Source organism: Kogia breviceps, chromosome 4 (genome assembly GCF_026419965.1).
Source record: "Kogia breviceps isolate mKogBre1 chromosome 4, mKogBre1 haplotype 1, whole genome shotgun sequence".
Taxonomy (NCBI): domain Eukaryota; kingdom Metazoa; phylum Chordata; class Mammalia; order Artiodactyla; family Physeteridae; genus Kogia; species Kogia breviceps.
The window spans coordinates 144,353,094-144,359,714 of NC_081313.1; positions in this window are offsets into that span (position 1 = coordinate 144,353,094).

Here is a 6,621-nt window from a genome sequence, read left to right on the forward strand (position 1 = left end):
TCCCTTTTCTTATTGTTGTACTAAGTTTTCTAGGTTTGCCTGGTGCTTGTCTAAAGAAGTCTGTGCGGAGAGCTCCAGCTCTGTAAAAAGATATCAAATTTGGTCCCAGTGAACAATTCCAGGAAAAAAGCTTTCAGCTCCCACATGCTCCTAGTCTTGTGAAAACAAATGATACTCCCCAGTCTCATTCTTAACTTATCAGGTAGAACTGGGAAGCCCTGGGAAAGAAAAATTTGGAGGCTAAATGTTCTTTGTCCCAGTGAGAGAAGCATACTTTAGCCTTCTAACCTGTCACTTTGCCTCCAAGTCTGCTTCCATTGTGGCTGCTACAGTGACCGTTCCATGGTTCCAATCAGATCCCCCTTAAACATACTTGATGGCTCTCCTTTGCCCTCAATGTGGAGTTCAAATTCCTTACTATAGTATTTTGGGTGCCTTCCTCACTAAGCTCCAACCCGCCATTCCTCAGAGCAGACAAGCAGTGATCTCAGGAGACCCTGGGAAGAGTAAGGAAAACCACCGACTGGGGACTCAGATCTGGGTTCTTGAACTGACTCTGTTACTGTGTCACTCTCAGTTCTTCCATTGGGTCATCAATGTATAATTTCCTACTTAGGTCTCTCCTTACCTCTCCATGGCTCCCCAGATTGCAAGTACTATGAGGGTGGTTGCTGTGTCTTACTATTTGCGAGGTCCCTAGGGCCTAGCACAGTGCCTGGAACCTAGTAAGTGATAGCAAGTATTGTGGGGTGAGTCAGTGAATAAATGCTCAAGGACTCAACGAGGTTTCTATTAATGCAGGTATTTTTGGGGTGGTCTTCTTTATCCTCTGGTATTGTTTATTTGCTTATCTATTTGCAGAGGAAAATGAGATTGCAATGATGTGTTCTGGGAGCAATGCCTCTGTGTTTCCCAACCCCACTGCCTGCTGCTGCAGACATGCAGCCCAACCCATGGGGCTTCTTCTTGGCTCAGGGCCCTGCTCCCAAACTCCTTTGTTCAGGGTGAGCCCCAGAGCCCCTTGCTCGAGTGTCTGCCCAATGCTGGTCGCTGGATGAAAAACCTCCCTTGTTCCACTCAGCACAATGTCCCCATTATAGCCCCTATCCAGGGAAATGACACATGCCTGCTGGTCTACCCTGGGCCCCGGAAAGCAGATAGAGATCTGAGTGGCGGCTGCTGGGAGAAGGAGAGTTTCATGGCTGGATGAAAACCTCTCCTTTTGTTGCACCTTCAGGTTTTGGTTCCAAGGCACCAGGCTCCTACCTGCACCCAGGCCACAGGTTCACCTTCAACTGTCACAGAGCCCAGAGCACTGTTGTGTCTGGAGGAAAAGGAGCTTTTATTCTTGTGCCCCAGTGCTGCACATCCCTTCCCCTTGGGTCCTTCCTCAAGAAAAGAGCACTCTTGGTTCCTTAAGTGAGGCTCACAGGCCGAAGTTCCCACAGGACCAGTCAGGGGAGGTCTGTGTGTGAGCCGACCACCTGGCAAAGCAGAGCACTCTTGTTCCAGCTGAAAGGCCAGGAGCCAGCAACTCGGAGAAGTGTGGCCAGGGAGAACATGGGCCTGGAGTGGCCAGATCTTCAGACTTTTCAGGAGAACCCAGGAATCCAGATTTCAGCTTTTGATTTTAAAATGTTGGTAACTAAGTTCAGCTGTTTTAAAACATTGCAAGGGCCAACTAAAATACCCCTATGGGCTTAAGCTGGCATACAGGCTATGCCTTTGGAACCCTGAGAAAAACTCCGGGTCCATGAAGACTTCTAGAGAGTCTGTCCAGCTGGGTGCCTCTACTTGGGGACCAAGGTGATACCCAACCCTTAACACTGCAGCAGGGACTAACTCTCTTTTGAAAGGCTGTGCTGCATGCTCCCTGTTCATCTCTAGGCTGCAGGCTGATGCCAGGGTGCAGAGTCCAAAGCAAATTTCTTAAACCTGGAACTAGAAAAACTTTAGAGCTGAGAGGAGTCTGAGAGATTAGCCAGTCTGGTTGCTTCGTTTGTCCGATGAGGAAACTGAGACCAAGAGAGGGGAAGAAAGCTTGCCTGAAATCACACAAGGTCTTAGAGACAGAACTGGGAGTGGTGCCCAGGGCGCTAGACTTGATGTCAGGTTCTGCCACATACAGCTGTGAAACCTTGAATAAATTACTTATCAAGAGCTCAACCTTGAATGAATTACTTATCAACGGCTCAATTTCCTCATCTGTAAAATGAGGATGAAAGTCGTAACCAGAGGATTAAGTGAGATCTGTAAAGTGCTTAGTGTAAAAGTGCAAGTTATTGTAATCAAGTGGGTTTCCTCTGGAGACATTATCAGATGCTTATGGAAATATTAAGGAACACTGAAATCTCAGCCGCACATCCAGGCTGACCCCTGCAGGGAGTTTTGTGTAAACCAGACCACTGGAAATGTGATAGATTCTGCCAGCTTCCTCCTTCCCTGTAGGAACATCTGATACCCTTAGATACGAGGACTATGGAGCTTCTAGCTCCTGTTACCCACAGAGTCTGAGAAGGGGTGGCATTTTGTAGGTATATATAAAAAAATTAAATAGTGCTGTTATTTTGTCAGAAGGACAAATTGACAGTTTCTCCTGATCCAGGTGGACAAGACCCTGTGTGCTAGGCAGTCCTATTTCTCTTGTATGACAATGAATTCTTTATCCACAAGAGAGCTTTGGGAGCAAAAAAGGCTTTTGGTCCAGGCTCTACAAGCACTTTCCATGACTGACAGAGGCACATTTTGACCCCTTCACATGTGCTCACTAGGTTTCCCTAGTGAGTCCCATGGCCCGTCGGTTGCTCTGGCAGGGGCAGATGCCTGCACTACTTAAACTGGGATCGTGTGATCTCCCTCACACAGAGAGCAAAACTGACAATATTAATTCACCCTGGGGGCCACTGTGTTTGTCACAGCTCCGTTAGTGGCAAGCGACATAATCACAGCTCAAACCAGCTAAAACCAAAAAGGGAATTTATTAGCTTGGAAGGTAACTGGGGATTTGAAGGGTGAAGTTGGATTTAAGGTAAGCTTAGATCCAGGAACACAAACAGAGTGGTTGCTACTTTCTTTCCATAGCCTGACTCCACCCTCCTCTGTTTAGTCTTCAGGTGGTGTCTCAATCTATAGCAAAGAAGGCCACAAGGCTCCAGGCCTGCACACCTTTACTGGTGGAAATTAAGGTGAGAAAGGCTTGCCTCTCATCCTGTAGTTCCAGCACCGGCCCAGAGGGGGCACTGATTGGGTGAAGCACCTGATCTAAGAATGGGGGAGATGCTGAGCAAACACACCTCCCCTGCAGCCAGGTGCTGTGCCTGAAGCACATCATTCAGTCCTTACCAGCTAATGAAATAAGTGCTGTTATTCCTGTTTTGCAAGTCTAATTTCATGTGATGTATTAGTTTGCTAGGCTTGTTGCAACAAAATACCACAGACTGGACTTCCCTGGTGGTGCAGTGGTTAAGAATCTGCCTGCCAATGCAGGGGGCATGGGTTCGATTCCTGGTCCTGGAAGATCCCCCATGCTGCGGAGCAACTAAACCCGTGCACCACAACTACTGAGCCTGCTCTCTAGAGCCTGTGTGCCACAACTGCTGAGCCTGTGCTCTAGAGCCCGCAAGCCACTACTGAAGCCTGCGCACCTAGAGCCTGTGCTCTGCCAGGAGAAGAGCACAAGAGAAGCCACCGCAGTGAGAAGCCTGTGCACCACATTGAAGGTTAGCCCCCGCTTGCCACAACTAGAGAAAGCCTGCGCACAGCAACGAAGACCCAACGCAGCCAAAAATAAAACAAACCCCCCGCCCCAAAACATATTAGTACCACAGACTGGGTGGCTTAAACAATGGAAATTTATTTTCCCCTGGTTTTAGAGACTGGAAGTCCACAAGCCAGGTGTTAGCAGAGTTGGTTTCATCTGAGGCTTCTGTCTTTGGCTTGCAGATGGGTAGCCTTCCTGCTGCCTCATCACCTGGTCTTTCCTCTGTGCACCTACATCCCTGGCATCTCTCCCTATGTTCTACTCTCCTCTTCTTATAAGGATATCAGTCACATTGGAATAGGGCTCATCCTCACAGCCTCATTTTAACTTATCACTTCTTTAAAGGCCCTGTCTCAAATACAGCCACATTCTGAGGAAATGGGGGTTAGGGCTTCAACATATGAATTTGGGGGGACAATTTAGCCCATAACCCTCCCTAGTAAATGGTGAGGCTGAGATTTGTACTCAGAGAGGCTTAGTCTAGCCACGGTGCTGTCATGTTTCTGCCACAGCTCAGGGTAGTGCCCACATAGGCAAAGTCTTTACAACCCAGACCAGCAGTGGGAGGGATGGTATCCAATGAAAACCTTAGCAAACAGGAAGTCCCTCGTAGAATATGAGAGTTTTGGCTCCCTGGGGTGGCTGGGGCTAACCAGGCCCTGCCTGATTGTCAAAGTACTTGTGTTTTCTTTTCCCTGAAGCATCTTCAGTTTGTTTTCCTTTAGCTTCCCGAAGACCAGTCCTCATGAAGAAAGTGAGGGAATACTCATCCTTACTTCCCTCCCACTTCTGTCAGGGGGAACAATATTTTTCCCAAAGTGTGGAATTCAGACTAGTGCTGAATATGTAAGGTAAGTGTAGATGTGACTCAGGCCAACATATTTGAAGAGTTATGAATTTATTTGAATTTGCATTAAAAACATAAAATCGGTCCTTATTTGATATTGCTAAACAGAAGAGTCAGGAATGAGTCAATTGAAAGAAAAAATCACATAAATAGTGTTAAGTAGATAAATAATCTGATGAAACTTGTGGAGGTAGTGTTTGAGTGACTGAAATTTGGGAAACACTAGGATAGTTTCCCCCCGAGGAGGAAACCCTTTTGGTCATGGGCATAGATGTCCACCTTACTTTTTTGACCTGATTTATCTATACACTTGGCCGTCATTTGCCCTGAGGACTAACCATGGGGGCTACTGCAGGCCTTTGGTGTCTCTGCCTGTGCCCTTGTGCCAATCACATTGGAGGCCATGTGAAGAGGCAAGTGGACGCTTGGGGGATAGTGAGACGCCAGCCCTTGTCGTCATGGCTTCTTGGTTTTATTTATTTAGAGTCTTGCTCTAGGGCTTCTGAATAGCTTGGCAGTGGCCCACAGCTCTGTGTGTAAAAACAGGTATTTATCACTGTGAGATCAAGAGTTCTGGCAACTTGAAGTCTGATGTGGAAGGAAGTATTTAAAATTTAATTACACATGGGGCATTAACAGAGTTGGCATAACTGCAAACTCAATTCATAATCTCTGTGAATTTTAGTTGTGCTTTGTTACCCTTAAATTCCAAGCCCTTCTACTCCACATTTGGCTCTGTTCAGTGGCCAGCTGCAGCTGCTGACACCGTCCACAGCCAGACCCCATGTTTCCACACCAGGTGCCTTGTGAGGACAAGCAGCTCTGGATGCAGGAGAGCTGGCTGCTTGTCCTGATCTGCTCAAATGCTCAGTGGGCCTTTTCTGTGGCTGCAAAATGCAACCATTGTATTGGCTTTAAGCTCTAACCTTCTGTGATTTCTGTGCCCCCCCCCCCCAGGTTGTGTTCTCCTTTATTAACATAAGGTTGCCCTCCAGTGTCCAGAGAGGTCATGTGCACAGGGAAAGGGATCCCTTCTAGAACTTCAGAAAGTCAGACACAAAATGTTGTTTTGTCTGTCCAAAAAAAGAAAGGTGGTTTATAGCAGCAATTCTCAAACTTCACTGTGTGTATGAATCACCTGGGAGTCTTATTAAAATATGGGTTCAGATTGAGTAGGTTGAGAGGGGGCCTGAGACTCTACATTCCTCACAAGCTCCCTGGTGACTCCTCCAGTGCTGCTGCTTGGGGACCACATTTTGAGTGGCTAGACTTAGAGTAATTCCCCCTGCTTCTGGTAGGTTAACAACCATAGTGCAAGCCAGACAGTCTCCACGAAGCCTGCATGAATGAGAGGTGTCCTCCCATTCCCTCTGCATGTTCTGGTCTCTGCCTGCCTTCCCACCTCTTGTGATGTCACTCTCCCCTTCCTTTGCTTTGCCCCAATGTATTTTAGTTCCTCAGGTACATCAAGCTTTTACTCATCTCAGTGCCTTTGCATACGCTGTTCTCTGTGCCCAGAATGCTCCCATCCCCACTTTTCCCTTGGTACTTTGTTGTCATTCTTCAGTAAGGGAATGAAGTGAGTTTCTTTCTGCTCCTCTTTTCTGGTGCCCTATTTTTGTCTCTGTGGCAGTTAACTTTGTGCGCCATCTCTTTTTCTGTTTACTTATTTACAGTCTGTTTCCTCTTTTAGACCAGAGCTACATGAGAGCTCACACCTGCCTTGCACACACAGTTGTATCAGTGCTCCTGCTTCACAGCAGATGCTCGATAAGTAAATATTTGCTGGGGCTGTGTGTAGCCAGGGAGCACGGGAACATTCTTGAGTTTACTTTCGCACATTTGAGCCACCTGTCTCAAGGGGCTGTGGTGGGGATGATACTTAGAAGAATCATAGAATGAAAGGTCAGGAAAGGAGATCCTTTTAAGCCACATCTCATCATCAGAGATGTCAAAATGTGAAAAAAGTATATATCTTAGAATGGATGAAATAAAGTAAGTGTAACGTTTCTTA